General features: G+C 37.1%; 1 non-coding gene across 1 annotated transcript; it reads right to left on the bottom strand.

The window, feature by feature from the left end:
- Positions 1-17321: 17321 nt before the first annotated feature.
- Positions 17322-17425, bottom strand: LOC130959053 (small nucleolar RNA R71). The gene has a single exon (XR_009078149.1). It is a non-coding gene; the product is annotated as a small nucleolar RNA R71 (small nucleolar RNA).
- Positions 17426-17943: the final 518 nt, after the last annotated feature.

Raw genomic sequence — 17943 nt, 5'->3', positions numbered from 1 at the left:
TTAAAAAGATAAGAAGATAAGAAGTTAGATAAGATACTTTGAAATCAAATTTTGAAAAAGATAAAATTTTTGAAAAAGATATGATAAAAGATAAAAAGATTTAATTCAAAAATTTGAAATTACTTACTTCACAAACAAGAAATTACAAGATAAGATTCTAGAACTTAAAGATTGAACCTTTCTTAACAAGAAAGTAACAAACTTCAAATTTTTGAATCAATCACATTAATTATTAGTGAATTTTCGAAAATATGATATAAAGATAAGAAAAAGATTTTGAAAATATGTTGAAAAAGATTTTTGAAATTTTCGAAAAATAGGAAAAAAATGAAAAAGATATAATTTTTGAAAAAGATTTTGAAAAGATAAGATTTTTAAAATTGAAAATTTGACTTGACTTATAAGAAACAACTAATTTTGAAAATTTTTGACTAAGTCAACTCAAATTTTCGAAAATTTTGAGAACAATAAGGAAAAGATATTTTTTTTATTTTTGAATTTTTAATGATGAGAGAGAAAAACACAAAAATGACCCAAAACATGAAAATTTTGGATCAAAACACAAGATGCATGCAAGAACACTATGAATGTCAAGATGAACACCAAGAACACTTTGAAGATCATGATGAACATCAAGAACATAATTTTGAAAAAATTTTTTGATGCAAAGAAAACATGCAAGACACCAAACTTAGAAATCTTTAATGCATGGATTCTAACAAACAAAAAATGCATATGAAAAACAACAAATAACACAAAACAAGAAAACATCAAGATCAAACAAGAGGACTTATCAAGAACAGCTTGAAGATCATGAAGAACACTATGAATGCATGGAATTTTCGAAAAATGCAAGAAAAATTTTTAAATTATGCAATTGACACCAAACTTAAAAATTGATACAAGACTCAAACAAGAAACACAAAATAATTTTGGTTTTTATGATTTTATTAATTTTTTTGGATTTTTATTAATTTTTTTTTTCGAAAATAAAGTTTGGAAAAACGAAAAATAAAAGAAAAATTTTGAAAAAGTTTTTTGAAAAATTTTGAAAAGAAGATTACCTAATCTGAGCAACAAGATGAACCGTCAGTTGTTCAAACTCAAACAATCCCCGGCAACGGCGCCAAAAACTTGGTGGACGAAATTGTGATCCATGCTCTTTGTACTTGCATGAAATTTAATAATTGGCTTTATTTGAATTCACAACTCCGTTCAACTAACCAGCAAGTGTACTGGGTCATCCAAGTAATAAACCTTACGCGAGTAAGGGTCGATCCCACAGAGATTGTTGGTATGAAGCAAGCTATGGTCACCTTGTAAATCTCAGTTAGGCAGATTAAATTGGTTTATGGGTTTCGAAAATTAATAATAACTAGAAAATAAAAAGGGATAGAAATACTTATGTAAATCAATAGTGGGAATTTCAGATAGGTGTGTGGAGATGCTGTGCTCCTCTCGGATCTCTACTTTCTTATTGCTTTCATCCAATCCTTCTTACTCCTTTCCATGGCAAGCTGTATGTAGGGCATCACCGTTGTCAATGGCTACATCCCATCCTCTCAGTGAAAATGGTTCTATGCTCTGTCACAGCACGGCTAATCATCTGTCGGTTCTCAATCAGGTTGGAATAGAATCCCTTGATTCTTTTGCGTTTGTCATCACGCCCAGCCTTCAGGAGTTTGAAGCTCGTCACAGTCATTCAATCCCAGAATCCTACTCGGAATACCATAGACAAGGTTTAGACTTTTCGGATTCTCATGAATGCCGCCATCTATCTAGCTTATACCACGAAGATTCTGTTGGGGAATCTAAGAGATATGCGCCCGGCCTAAGGTAGAACGGAAGTGGTTGTCAATCACGCACGTTCATAGGTGAGAATGATGATGAGTGTCACGGATCATCACATTCATCAAAGTGTTGTGCAACGTATATCTTGGAATAAGAATAAAAGAGAATTGAATAGAAAGTAATAATAATTGTATTGAAACTTAAGGTACAGCAGAGCTCCACACCCTTAATCTATGGTGTGCAGAAACTCCACCGTTGAAAATACATAAGTGAAAGGTTCAGGCATGGCCGAATGGCCAGCCCCCTGAATGATCAAGAGACCGAATAATCAAAGGCTAAACAGTCAAGAGATTAAACTGTCAAAAGATGTCTAATACAATAGTAAATTATCCTATTTATACTAGACTAGCTACTAGGGTTTACATGAGTAAGTAATTGATGCATAAATCCACTTCCGGGGCCCACTTGGTGTATGCTTGGGCTGAGCTTGATCTATCCACGAGCTGAGGCTTCTCTTGGAGTTGGACTCCAAGTTATAACGTGTTTTGGGCGTTCAACTCCGGATCATGACGTGTTTCTGGCGTTTAACTCTAGACAGCAGCATGTACTTGGCGTTCAACCCCAAGTTACGTCGTCAATTTCCGAATAAAGTATGGACTATTATATATTTCTGGAAAGCTCTGGATGTCTACTTTCGAACGCCGTTGAGATCGCGCCATTTGGAGTTCTGTAGATCCAGAAAATCCATTTCGAGTGCAGGAAGGTCAGATTCCAACAGCATCAGCAGTCCTTTTGTCAGCCTTTTTCAGAGTTTTGCTCAAGTCCCTCAATTTCAGCCAGAAATTACCTGAAATTACAGAAAAACACACAAACTCATAGTAAAGTCCAGAAATGTGAATTTAGCATAAAAACTAATGAAAACATCCCTAAAAGTAGCTTGAACTTACTAAAAACTACCTAAAAACAATGCCAAAAAGCGTATAAATTATCCGCTCATCACAGCCCAACTGATATCTACCCCAGTATTCTTTAACAATTATTTTGCTCCATCCCATCAAAATTTGACATCAGCTTTGAGCATGAAAAAATTGTAAACACCTTTTTCATTTCTGTCAGCTATTCTTTTGCTATATCAGGGTCGAGGGCTCCCCAGAAATCAGGCGGGCCAATTTTCTTGAAGACAGCGAAAGTTTTATGGACTTGTCCCACATTCAATTTGTGAGTATTGGCGTCCCTATTCACATTGGATAGTTGTTGGGTCATCAAAGTTGTGGCTTGGGCTTGCTCTTTCACTGCTTTTGCTATATCCTTCTTGTGCTTTGCCAGGTTTGAAGAGCTTGAGTTTAAGCCACATGGGCATCCACGGCTTACCATAGTTCCCCTACTCCAGGGTAGCCATAGGGAGAGATCTTATTAGTTATACTTCCTACAATAGGATTCCTAAAGATTGACTTTACTCTGATACCAATAATTTAACACCCTAAAAATCAAACATATCTTCGAAAGGCTTTTGGATAGGAGTGTAACTTATTTGGGAAGGAAATATCCCTCAAGTATTAAGCAAAAGAAGAGATGAATATGCAAGCAGACTTGAATAAAAGTATATGATATTTTTAAAAGAAAGAAAAGAAAACATATAAGCATGTTCGATCTAATAAAATAAAAGAAAAAAACAAAGATCCCATAAATCTCGTTCCTAGAACTTAGCTAGAAAAGAAAATACCAAAGAGAAATAACTCTGAAAGAAACATAATGTGTCCTAACTAAATTTGTCGAAGGAACTCCCATCCTTGTATCATACCATATCCTCTATTAGAACCCTTCAGTATTCCACAAATGTAGGTATCAGTAATCCTCCTCCAACATTTTTTTGTGGGGTAACCCTATTCCACTGTGTGGGATGAAATAGGATCTGATGTGGTGCCAAAATCGAAGAATAGGGCACGTACTCCACTCTTGTGCTCTCACAAAAAGTTAATTCCTCTTTTGGGTCCTCCTCCTATCCTAATTCTTAGCTAAGACTATTGGGCTTATCCTCCTTTACCTCAAAATCCGAATCGAGGTAGACTACTTCTGGTGATCTCTTTTTGAGTGCTGGAACATTCCTATCTAGGAAGGTAGTGACGAGAAGTTGGGGATTTTCTTTCACAATATTATGACCTAAATAGATAGTCTGGAGCACGATAGTAGTGGTCATACCTACCCACACGTGCCTTAAGGGATCATATTCAGAAGCCACCCTTGGAGTGCTGTGTTGTCTCCACCCAATGTACCATGTTCCTTTGGAGATAGTATAAAAAAAGGGTGAGAACTCAAAAAAGTCTCAATAGGATTGTTATGTAACACCTCCATATCTATATCCACCCATTTATGGGATTTTAAAAAGGAATATAGCACAGCATGTATTATGATTTTTTTTTCTCATGGACCATTGATGAGCGGATAATTTATACGCTTTTTGGCATTATTTTTAGTATGTTTTTAGTATGTTTTAGTTAGTTTTTATTATATTTTTATTAGTTTTTAGTTAAAATTCACTTTTCTGGACTTTACTATGAGTTTGTGTGTTTTTCTGTGATTTCAGGTATTTTCTGGCTGAAATTGAGGGACCTGAGCAAAAATCTGATTCAGAGGCTGAAAAGGACTGCAGATGCTGTTGGATTCTGACCTCCCTGCACTCGAAGTGGATTTTCTAGAGCTACAGAAGCCTAATTGGCGCGCTCTCAATTGCGTTGGAAAGTAGACATCCTGGGCTTTCCATCGATGCATAATAGTTTATACTTTGCCCGAGATTTGATGGCCGAAACAGGCGTTCCAAGTCAGCTTAAGAATTCTGGCGTTTAACGCCGGAACTGGCACAAGAATGGCAGTTAAACGCCCAAACTGGCACAAAAGCTGGCGTTTAACTCCAAGAAAAGTCTCTACACATGAAAGCTTTAATGCTCAGCCCAAGCACACACCAAGTGGGCCCGGAAGTGGATTTTTATGTCATTTACTCATCTTTGTAAACCCTAAGCTACTAGTTCTCTATATATAGGACCTTTTACTATTGTATTCTTATCGGGGTAGCTATCTTGGAGAGTTTTATGCTATCTTAGATCATTGGGAGGCTGGCCATTCGGCCATGCCTAGACCTTGTTCTTATGTATTTTCAACGGTGGAGTTTCTACATACCATAGATTAAGGTATGGAGCTCTGTTGTACCTCGAGTATTAATGCAATTACTATTGTTCTTCTATTCAATTCGGCTTATTCTTGTTCTAAGATATCACTTGTTCCTCAACTTGATGAATATGATGATCTGTGACACTCATCATCATTCTCACCTATGAACCTGTGCCTAACAACCACCTCCGTTCTACCTTAGATTGAGTGGATATCTCTTGGATCCCTTAATCGGAATCTTCGTGGTATAAGCTAGAATTGATGGCGGCATTCAAGAGAATCCGGAAGGTCTAAACCTTGTCTGTGGTATTCTGAGTAGGATTCAAGGATTGAATGATTGTGACGAGCTTCAAACTCCTGAAGGCTGGGCGTTAGTGATAGACGCAAAAGAATCACTGGATTCTATTCCAACCTGATTGAGAACCGACAGATGATTAGCCGTGCTATGACAGAGCGCGTTGAACATTTTCACTGAGAGGACAGGACTGTAGCCACTGACAACGGTGATGCCCAACATACAGCTTGCCATGGAAAGGAGTAAAGCAGAGAGACGGAAGGGACAAAGCATCTCCATACGCTTATTTGAAATTCTCACCAATGAATTACATAAGTATCTCTACCTTTATTTTATGCTTTATTCATAAATCATCCATAACCATTTGAATCTGCCTGACTGAGATTTACAAGATGACCATAGCTTGCTTCATACCAACAATCTCCGTGGGATCGACCCTTACTCGCGTAAGGTTTATTACTTGGACGACCCAGTGCACTTGCTGGTTAGTTGTGCGAAGTTGTGATAAAGAGTTAAGATTGCAATTGAGCGTACCATGTTGATGGCGCCATTGCTGATCACAATTCCGCACACCAACCATAAAGCAAGACAAACTAAATAAAAGAAGAATAAAAACATTGGCATAGATAAATCAAGCACAAAGGATAATAAAATAAGAATAATAAATATAATCATAACTTTAATAGAAAGGATATTTGAATAAAAGAAGAACAATAACATAATCACATTTTTTTTGTATTTTTCATTACTTTTCTCGTATCTTTTATGGAAGGTATTGAGTTCAAACCGGTATTAAAAAGGTGGGAGTCCCCTTCCCTTACCGAAAGTTCTTATTTTAAAAGTTTTTGTGATCACCTTCCCTTGTTAAAAGATCATCTTGATCGATCACCTTCCCTTATCGAAGGATCATACTAGTTTTGTCTTTGGGGATCACCACCTTCCCTTATCAAAGGATTATTCCTTCGGTTCAATTAACAACTAAGGCTATTTAAAACATACACAATAAAAAAGGTCATGCCAAAAAAGGAACATATATATGTATATTTTCAACATAACAGTTATACATATGTATTTGTAAAAATAAGGATGGAGTGTAAAATAATAATAATAATAATAATAATAATAATAATAATAATAATAATAATAATAATAATAATAATAGATTTACATAGAACATGCATGTACTCTCTAATTTAAGAATTTGCAATATAATAATAGCAATAACAACATTAATAGCATAAGTAAAAGATATCATATAGTAGTATACCTTTAGAAAATATAATAAAAATGGGGCATATTAAATAACCATCTATAATTCATATAATATACGTATTCTTGACTTAAATGACTTGCAATATGATGACAATAATTATAAGAATGATATCAATTAATTAAATCAAATATGCATGTAGTTTTAATTAAAAAGTCTTATATAATAATAAATTTGTATGTGATAGAAATTTGGATGGGGAACCAAGCATATTCATGCAAAAAAGAAATGATTAATGTCGTAAAACAAATATCAAAGATGAAAAGAGAAGGCATTGAATGTATAGTAGAGATATAGATGATAAGAATTTGGCATAACAATGACAAGAGAAATATAATCCATGCCAAGCATATAAAGTAAAGGAAACATAAATTCCATACTCTTTCTAACGTTTGTTGATTGACTATGGGACTGACTCTTGTATTTATATACGAAATATTTTTTGTAGAAGAAGAAGGGAGAAGACTAGTGTTGAGAGGGATGATCCTTCACCTGTTGGTCTACCCTTATTTATATATTTTTAGTAACAGGTGTGACTAGGGCATTTCAAATTTAAAAGAAGGAATTTAGAGTGGTTGTTAGACTTTTATCTGAATTTTAAAATTCTAAATCAATCTTCTAATTGGCTTTTGAAATTTGAAATTGTAGTTTTGAGAAGGGAGAAGAGGGAGAGACAGTTGTTACACTCTTTAAACTTGTCAATCACTAGCTTCCATGTTTTCACCAATCGTAGATTCACGCTTAAATTTATTCTAAGATAATTTATTGGTAGTTCTGCTGCCTTGCACCCTAATATACCACACACCCAATGTACCCAATTTGGCTAGACTTTTCACTGGAATCAAGCAAGACTTTTCAAAGTTAATACTTAACCAAGACATCAATTCGAAACACCGAAATAGCATCTTATAGTTTCTAACAATCTCCTCCTCGGGTGGATAAAATAATATAGTGTCATCCATAAATTGGAGATGAGACAACTCCATATTATCCCTCCCAATCAACAGTAGTGATATATGCCCATTCTTAATTGTCGCTCCTATCATTTGATGCAGCATATCAATAACAATCACAAAAGAAAAGTAGACAATGGATCCCCTTGCTTCAAACCCTTCTCCATCCTAAAAGATTTTGTTAGTGACCCATTTATCAACACTGACATTAATGCATTATACACACATTCCTTAATTCACTCCTTCCATCTCTGACCAAAATCCATCTTTGATAAAATAATATCTACAAAGCTCTATTTAACTTTGTCATAAGCTTTTTGGAAATCCAGTTTGATGATAGCCGAAACTTTCTTCTTCAGCTTTAACCAATGAACAATCTCGCAAGTGATCAATTCCCCATCGTAAATCTTCCTGCCTTTCACAAAAATACTATGCGTCTCCCCAACTAAACCTGACATAACCCGCCTCAACCTTCTTGACAATACTTTAGATACCACTTTATACACACATCTAACCATACTAATCAGTTGCAGGTCTTTGATATCCTTCGCCCATACAAACTTTGGTGCCAATGCCACTGATGTAATGTTGGACTCTTTTGGCAACTTAGATGTCTCGAAAAACTCATCACAATTGTAGTAGTGAACTCATCTCCAATCTCTTCCCAACACTTTTTGATAAAGTTCATGTTATACCCATTACTACCGGGAGCTTTTGTTGACTCACAATCCCATACTGCCTCCTTAATTTCTTCAACAGATGGCATTATCTCGAAAGATATAGATTCCTCCACTTCAATCTGATTAACTCACTAGAAAAAATATTGATAAAAATGGCACTAATTTTATGGTGGGTTAAAAAAATTGCAATTATGTTTGTTAATTACGGTAGTGCCAACTCATGCCACAATGCTAATGGTTTTTGTGGCAGCTTTGTTGATTGTGGCATTTCAAACCGCCATAGAATTTTTTCCCTTTTTTAATTCGAGTGATGTTGCATATGAGAGTGTGATTAGTATTGTTGCATATGAAAAAATGAGGATGCGTGTCAATGACGAACCCTAATTTCTTGCCATTGTTCATCTTTCTGATTTGTCATTCAACTCCTCGCTATCGCTTATCCCTTTGTTGCAGCTCATCTCCTCGCTGCTGCAAGCAACTCCATTGTTGCTACCTTCAGTGAGCTTCTACGATTTGGCTTTGATCTGAAGGTTTGTCGGTGTTCGTCTCATCACCATCGTTCATCTCCTCGCCATTGCAAGAAACACCATTGTCGCCTTGAGCGAGCTTCAACGATTTGGCTTCGATATGAAGATTTGTTGTCACTTATCTCATCGACATCATTCATCTCTGCACCATCGCAAGCAACACCATTGTCACTGCCTTTTATGATCTAATTTTCAATCTAGCTCACCTCCTCACCTCGGCAAGCAACGCCGTTGTTGCTGCCTTCAACAAGCTTCTACAATTTGGTTTCACCATCTCTGTCACTTCAAATAGGTAATCTACTTAATCTTCTTCTTTGGTTTTTTTCTTCCTCTTGATCCTTTTAGATCTAGTTCATGCTTAAGTAGGAAGAAACAAAGAATGCTGGTTCTTTTTGTGTATTTTAATGTTCATTGATCTTTTGTGAGGTAGCTGTTGTTAGTTTGTTACTGCTGTATTTTCTGTTGTGTTGTTATTTTTTTGCTTCTGATTTTATTTAGTTTGAGACCTAATATGTTCTATTAAACTGAATGATCTCATAATCTGCATCATTTTTCTGAAATTAGTACAACATAACACTTTACATTCTCTTCAAAAAAAGTCACGGCATTGTGGAGGAACTGATTGGGTTTGGAGCAAGAGTGCATGCGTGTGTAAGGAACGAAGCTGAGCTTACTAAGCCTCTTATCTAATGAAATGATTCTGATTTTGAGGCTACTGACTCTGTTTGCAATGTCTTTGTTCCTCATCAGAGGGAGAATCTGATGGACTTTGTGTGTTCTCAATTCCAGGGGAAACTCAACATCTTTGTAAGCTCTCTTCTTTCTTTGTATTTCATCTATTTGATATTGTTTCGAGGGTTACCTAAAACTGAAGGTCAATCTCGGACGAGATCTTCTGTGTTGGTCGGTGCTGCTGTGTTTGACCTGCTAGAGTTGGAGGTGCTGCTGATCCTTGATCACTAGAGGGTGGTGGTACCTGCAAGAGACTCCAATGCTTAAGTTAGCACGTGCTTTAAGCAGGATTTTGTGTAAAATCAGAGTATGAGTTATACCTGGGTGCTCCGGTATATTTATAGTAGTGTGGAGTGACATTTCTTGAGATAAGTTAGTTATCTTATCTTATCTTTGAGTGAAGTCATCTTATATTTTAGGCCAGCCGCCTTTGAAGTGGGCTGCGTCTTTTTGTTTGGGCCTACTTGGGCCTCTATGGCATTTTGGCCGACCTCTTTTACGAAGAGGTCGGTAATGACCAACCTTTATAAGAGGTCGGTCGCTTTTGTCTTCGTTCGATCCAAATCATGTAGTTCGACCTAGGGTCGTGCTCGAGCATTTGCTTTTTGGTCGATCTCTTGTATAACTTCTGTTGGGCTTGCTTCTGCTTGAATGTGAAGCGTTTATTTCTTTCTTTTTTAATTGTAGCATGCGTTGCGCTTTCTTAGGAATGTGCGAGGGCTTTGAAGTCTCATTTAATTTCCTTTTGCTGTTTCTTCTTCTCCCTCTTTGCATTTTATTTTAAAATTAAAAAAGAGGTTTTATTCTCACTTTTCAGTTTCTTCCTCCCTTTCTCTTTCTTTGCTCATCGTTCGCTAAGTGTTCCTTTCATCTGGCTTTTTTGTTTTCAAGCCCCCAAGCTTCCTATCTTCTTTGCTCAATAGCATTCGTTGGCATGGATTGTCGGCATTTTTGTCTGAGTCTTCTCTTGTGCTTGTTCTTTCTTCTCCGCAGGTTGGTATTCTCCATCCTTTTTATGCTTCGATAGTTGCCTTTATGTATGCTTTCACTGTTGCATGTCTACAAAGTTTTGATTTTTGTTAAGTTTGTCCTGAGAAGTTTGATCCTTTCCGAAAAAGATTGCGTCTTTGTTTGATCGACGTTGTGATTTTATTCCTGCTGCTCCTATTTTAGAAAGATGTGCGCTTTTTAGGTTTCTATTACTATCTCGAGTAGTTTGCTTTTGTTTGAGAGGTTGTAGGGTTTTTGATTTTTTACGTTGTTTTTGTGTTTCTGTACTACTGCCTCCAAAGGGTGCCCTTGGGTTTTGCTGAATATTCCTTGTTTTCGTAGACCTTGGGGTGCCCTTTTGTTGCCCCACCTCTTTGTTTATTAGTTGTTAGTTCTCTTTTTGATTCTGTCCGAGTTGTTTAGTAGTGAACCCTTGTTATCTTCCTTTGCTGTAGGTGTAGTTTGCTGTATGTCTTCCCGAAAAAAACATTGTTAAAATGTCTACCAAGATTCCTGTTGGCATGACCGATTGGCTGGACTCTATAGTTCTGATGTGTGTTACTGTGGCCAATCTGGAGTACTGTGAGAGGCTTAGGCGATTTCATAGAATCTGTAGCAATAGGGATGATGAAAAGAATTATAAACTGGTGTCGCCTGATCCCGAGAAGAGAGTTAGTTTCCCTCCCTAAACTCAGGGAGAACGACCCTTCTTCTATGTTTATGTCTACTTTTTTAGTTAGCTGAATATCACCATCCCTTTTACTGCTTTCGAGACCGACCTGTTGTGGTCCTGTAATGTGGCCCCTTCTCAACTCCATCAGAATTCATGGGGTTTTATAAAGATTTTTCAACTGTTGTGTCAAGAACTGGGTGTCTGACCTACCGAAACTCTTTTTCTTTATCGTTTTGTGTTGACAAAGCCTGGGTGGCTAAGAAGAAAGCCCCTTGGATTTCTTTCTGAGCTACTCAAGGGAAGAAGGTGTTCTCTATGTTTGATGAGTCCTTTCGGGACTTTAAGAATTACTATTTTAAAGTCCGAGCTGTTGAGGGTGCTCATCCTTTTTTCTTAGACGAGAATGGTGAGCCCACCTTTCCTTTATGGTGGCAAGAAAATGTGGTAGTAGTCAAATATCCTTGGGAGTGTCTGAGTGAAGTAGAACAAGCTTTAGTAGGCATTTTAGATGAGCATTGGGGGGAGCCTCCTTACGTGGATACAAAGAAATTTCTAGGTGATCCTTCCCTTCTTCATGCTGAACTAGGTAGCATCCAGCTTCTTTGCTGGTAGTTTTCTTCTATTATAGCTGAAGCTTATCCCTTTCTGTTATTGTAACTTGTTTTTCTGGCTTCTTTTTCAGAGATGGTAAAATCTTCCGATTCCATGAAGGCCTTCCATAAGGCCAAGAAGGTGATGGCTGCGCAAAATTTATCGTCGAAGACCTCAGGAGAAGGTTCTTCTCAGGTGCCCCCGAAGAAGCCGACTTCCGATTTTTCAGGCCCGAGGAAGATCATTCTGACACCACAAGTTCGGACGATTCCTTCTGACCCTGTTCAACCGACCTCCGGTGCTGTCTCCTCTCCTACTGCTGCTGGTCCTCCTCCCAAGCGACAAAAAACTATTGGTACTTATGATCTGAATAGCAAAGATTTTGATGGCATGGGTTTTGCTACCGAGGTGATAGCTCCTCACGGTAGAATTCCGTTGGATGACGTGTCCATCCTTCATCATCTGGATTTTATTACTAGCAATAGTGTTCAGATGGCCAACATGGGTGCGGCCTTATCTCACGTAGTCCGGGATTCTCCAGTTCATGCGACTAAGGCCTTTATGAAAGATGCTAAGTCTGAATTTGATAGAATCAAGGATTTGAAAGATGAGCTTGATGCTAAGGTGGCTAAGTTGGAGTTGGATTAGGAGAAGGAGAAATCTCGAGCTACTACTACTGAGGCATCTGCCAATTTAGCTGAGGAGATGGCCAAAAAGTCTAAAGAGAGCTACACCCACACATATTCCAAGTTGTTGGAGACTAGGGAGAGACTTCAGTCCACCCAAGCTGATTATGCTGAGCTCCAAGGTCATCTGGTGGACAGTGTGACCGATGCGTATGAAAACTTAAAAGCCCAGGTCTGGGTTCTTACCCCTGAGCTTGATCTTACCCTATTCAGCTTGGACAATATGGTGGAGGATGGCAGGATTGTGCCTGCTCCTGATGATGAAGATGAGGGTCCTTCCCTTGTGCCACCGGGCAAAGTTTCTGCAGCTTCAGCCTCCTCAACTCCTTCTGCTGAGGTAGTACCTCCCGAGCCTGACCTGAAGATATTAAATGGGGCGGATGGAATTGTTAATACCACCCCGATTTAAACCATACATCCTCCTCCTCCAAAGGATGATGCTACTGGAGCGGATTTGGATCCCTTATGATGTTATTTTCTTGTCTATATATTCGTATAGTCTGACCTGTGGACTTTGTTTGAACTTGTTGGTTTGTAAGTCCTTTTGTGGATAGTTTCCTTGACACTCAGTTGCTCCTTAGCAACTTTTTATTTTGAAAAACAAACACTTTAAACTCTTGAGCTGCCTTTTCAGGTGGCCTTTTGAGTCTTTACTGTTTTACATTTTGCTGATATGTTTGATCATACCTTTAAGGTGCAACCTTTTTGGATTTTATAGAGGATTGGAACTTCCCTATCCAACCTCTTTAATGTTCTGAGGGTTACCTGAAACTGAAGGTCGATCACGGATGATATCTATTATTGTGGCCAGAGCTGTCGTGTTCGACTTGTTGGATCTGGTGGTGCTACTGATCCTTGATCACCAGAGGGTGGTGGTACTTGCAAGAGACTTTGATGCTTAAGTTAGCATGTGCTTTAGGTAGGATTTTGCATAGAATCAAAGTATGAGTTATACATGGGCACTTCAGTGTATTTATAGTAGTGTTTGATGACCTTCCTCTGAGATAAGCTTGTTATCTTATCTTATCTTCTGTGGGTGAGGCCACTTTATCTTTTTTGGCTAGCCGCCTTTAGAGTGGGCTGCGTCCTTTCGTTTGGGCCTACCTGGGCCTCCATGGCGATTTGGCCGAACTCTTTAAGGAGAGGTCGGTGGCGATCCAACCTTAAGAGGTCGGTCGCTCTTGTCTTCAGTCAACCCGGATCGTATAGCTCGACTGATGAGTGGATAATTTATACGCTTTTTGGCATTGTTTTAAGGTAGTTTTTAGTAAGTTCAAGCTACTTTTAGGGATGTTTTCATTAGTTTTTATGTTAAATTCACGTTTCTGGACTTTACTATGAGTTTGTGTGTTTTTCTATGATTTTAGGTAATTTCTGGCTTAAATTTAGGGACTTGAGCAAAACTCTGATAGGAGGCTAACAAAGGACTGCTGATGCTGTTGGAATCTGACCTCCCTGCACTCGAAATGAATTTTTTGGAGCTACAAATGGCGCGCTCTCAATGGCGTTGGAAAGTAGACATCCAGAGCTTTCCAGCAATATATAATAGTCCATACTTTATTCGGGAATTGACGACGTAAATTGGCGCTCAACGCCAGTTCCATGCTGCTGTCTAGAGTCAAATGCCAGAAACACGTCACGACCCGGAGTTGAACGCCCAAAACACGTTACAACTTGGCGTTCATCTCCAAGAGAAGCCTCAGCTCGTGGATAGATCAAGCTCAGCCCAAGCACACAAAAAATGGGCCCCGGAAGTGGATTTATGCATAAATAGGATAATTTACTATTGTATTAGACATCTTTGGTCTCAGTTTTGTTTTATTCTTCATCTTAGGAGGCTATTGATCACGTTTTGAGGGGGGGCTGGCCATTCGGCCATGCCTGAACCTTTCACTTATGTATTTTCAACGGTGGAGTTTCTACACACCATAGATTAAGGGTGTGGAGCTCTGCTGTACCTCAAGTTTTAATGCAATTACTACTGTTTCTATTCAATTCTCTTTATTCCTATTCTAAGATATTCGTTGCACTTCAACTTGATGAATGTGATGATCCGTGACACTCATCATCATTCTCACCTATAAATGTGCATGACTGACAACCACTTCCGTTCTACCTTAGACCGGGCGCATATCTCTTGGATTCCTTAAATAGAATCTTTGTGGTATAAGCTAGATAGATGGCGGCATTCATGGGAATCCGGAAAGTCTAACCTTGTCTGTGGTATTCCGTGTAGGATTCCGGGAATCCGGAAAGTCTAACCTTGTCTGTGGTATTCCGAGTAGGATTCTAGGATTGAATGACTGTGACGAGCTTCAAACTCCTGAAGGCTGGGCGTTAGTGACAGACGCAAAAGAATCAAGGGATTCTATTTCAACCTGATTGAGAACCGACAGATGATTAGCCGTGCTGTGACAGAGCATAGGACCATTTTCACTAAGAGGATGGGATGTAGCCATTGACAACGGTGATGCCCTACATACAGCTTGCCATAGAGAGGAGTGATGAGAAGGAAGAAGGAAGAAGTAGGAAAGCAGAGATTCAGGAGGAGCATAGCATCTCCATACGCCTATCTGAAATTCCCACCATTAATTTACATAAGTATTTCTATCTTAGTTTATTTATTTTTATTTTCTAATTATCCTATTAATCATAATTAAACCAATAATCCGCCTAACTGAGATTTACAAGGTGACCATAGCTTGCTTCATACCAACAATCTCTATGGGATCGACCCTTACTCACGTAAGGTATTACTTGGATGACCTAGTACACTTGCTGGTTAGTTGAACGGAGTTGTGACCACACATAGTTGTGAATCATGGTATTGGCATCATGTTTTTGGCGCCATTTCCAGGGAAAGAAAAAGCAATGAATTTTACAAAATGCATAAATATATAATTCACAATTTCGTCCACCAAGTTTTTGGCGCCGTTGCCGGGGATTGTTGAATTTGGACAACTGAGGGTTCATCTTGTTGCTCAGATTAGGTAATTTTCTTTTCAAAAAAAAACTTTTTCAAAATTTTTCTTTTTCGTTTTTCCAAAAATTTTTTCAAAAAAAATTAATAAAAAAATCCAAAAAAATCATAAAATCATAAAAATCAAAAATATTTTGTGTTTCTTGTTTGAGTCTTGAGTCAATTTTTTAAGTTTGGTGTCAATTGCATGCTTTAGAAATCTTTCTTGCATTTTTCGAAAATTCATGCATTCATGGTGTTCTTCATGATCTTCAAGTTGTTCTTGACAAGTCTTCTTGTTTGATCTTGATGTTTTCTTGCTTTGTGTTGTTTGTTGTTTTTCATATGCATTTTTCGTTTGTTAGAGTCCATGCATTAAAGATTTTTAAGTTTGGTGTCTTGCATGTTTTCTTTGCATTTTAAAAATTTTTTTTCAAAAATATGTTCTTGATGTTCATCATGATCTTCAAAGTGTTCTTGGTGTTCATCTTGACATTCATAGTGTTCTTGCATGCATCTTGTGTTTTCATCCAAAATTTTTATGTTTTGGGTCATGTTTGTGTTTTTCTCTCTCATAATTAAAAATTCAAAAATAAAAAATATATCTTTTCCTTATTTCTCTCCAAATTTTCGAAAATTTGAGTTGACTTAGTCAAAAATTTTCAAAATTAGTTGTTTCTTACAAGTTAAGTCAAATTTTCAATTTTAAAAATCTTATCTTTTCAAAATCTTTTTCAAAAATTTTATCTTTTTCATTTTTTTCGAAAATCTCAAAAATCTTTTTCTTATCTTTATATCATATATTTTCGAAAATTCACTAACAACTAATGTGATTGATTCAAAAATTTGAAGTTTGTTACTTTCTTGTTAAGAAAGGTTCAATCTTTAAGTTCTAGAATCTTATCTTTTAGTTTCTTGTTAGTAATTAATTTTAATTTAAAAATTAAATCTTTTTCAAACATATCTTATCATATCTTTTATATCTTATCTTTTTCAAAATTTTATCTTTTTCAATAATTTGATTTCAAAATATCTTATCTATCTTCTTATCTTCTTATCTTTTCAAATTTGATTTTAATATCTTTTTCAACCAACTATTTGACTTTTTGTTTGTTTCTTATCTTTTTCAAAACCACCTAACTACTTTTTCCTCTTTAATTTTCGAAAATATCTCATCCCTTTTTTTTTAAAAAAAATTCTTTTTGTTTTAAATTTTTAATTTTAATCATATCTTATCTTTAATTTTCAAAATTACTAACTCCTTTTCAAAAATTAATTTTCGAATTCTCCCTCTCTTTTCTTATTCTATTTAATTATTTATTTACTAACACTTCTCTTCACCTCTCTTCATCTGAAAATCCGAACCCATTCTTCTTCACTCTTCTCCCCTTTCTTCTTCTACTAACATAAAGGAATCTCTATACTGTGACATAGAGGATTCCTCTTCTTTTCCTGTTTTCTTCTCTTTCATATGAGCAGGAACAAGGAAAAAGGCACTCTTGTTGAAATTGATCCCGAACCTGAAAGGACTCTGAAGAGGAAACTAAGAGAAGCTAAATTACAACAATCTAAAGGTAACCTTTCAGAAATATTAGAACAAGAGAAGGAGATGGCAGCCGAACCCAACAACAATAATGCAAGGAGAATGCTTGGTGACTTTACAAAACCAACGTCCAAATTTGATGGAAGAAGCATCTCTATTCCTGCCATTGGAGCCAATAATTTTGAGCTTAAGCCTCAACTAGTTGCTTTAATGCAACAGAACTGCAAGTTTTATGGACTTCCATCTGAAGATCCTTACCAGTTTTTAACTGAGTTCTTGCAGATTTGTGAGACTGTTAAGACGAATGGAGTTGATCCTGAAGTCTACAGACTCATGCTTTTCCCTTTTGCTGTAAGAGACAGAGCTAGAATATGGTTGGATTCACAACCTAAGGATAGCCTGGACTCCTAGGATAAGCTGGTCACGGCCTTCTTGGATAAAATTCTTTCCTCCTCAAAAGCTGAGCAAGCTTAGAGTGGATGTTCAGACCTTCAAACAAAAAGATGGTGAATCCCTCTATGAAGCTTGGGAAAGATACAAGCAGTTGGCCAAAAGGTGTCCATCTGACATGTTTTCAGAATGGACCATATTAGATATATTCTATTATGGTCTATCTGAGTTTTCAAAAATGTCATTGGACTATTCTGCAGGTGGATCTATTCACCTAAAGAAAACGCCTGAAGAGGCTCAAGAACTTATTGACATGGTTGCAAATAACCAATTCATGTACACTTCTGAGAGGAATTCTGTGAATAATGGGACACCTCAAAGGAAGGGAGTTCTTGAAATTGATGCTCTGAATGCCATACTGGCTCAGAACAAAGTGTTGACTCAGTAAGTCAACATGATCTCTCAAAGTCAGAATGGATGGCAAAATGCATCCAACAGTACTAAAGAGGCAGCTTCTGAAGAAGCTTATGATCTTGAGAACCCTGCAATAGCAGAGGTAAATTACATGGGTGAACCTTATGGAAACACCTATAATTCATCATGGAGAAATCATCCAAATTTCTCATGGAAGGATCAACAAAAGCCTCAACAAGGCTTTAACAATGGTGGACGCAATAGGCTGAGTAATAGCAAGCCTT

Source organism: Arachis stenosperma, chromosome 10 (genome assembly GCF_014773155.1).
Source record: "Arachis stenosperma cultivar V10309 chromosome 10, arast.V10309.gnm1.PFL2, whole genome shotgun sequence".
Taxonomy (NCBI): Eukaryota; Viridiplantae; Streptophyta; class Magnoliopsida; order Fabales; family Fabaceae; genus Arachis; species Arachis stenosperma.
Note: the sequence above shows the minus strand (reverse complement) of the source record. Positions and strands in the feature narration are given on the sequence as shown.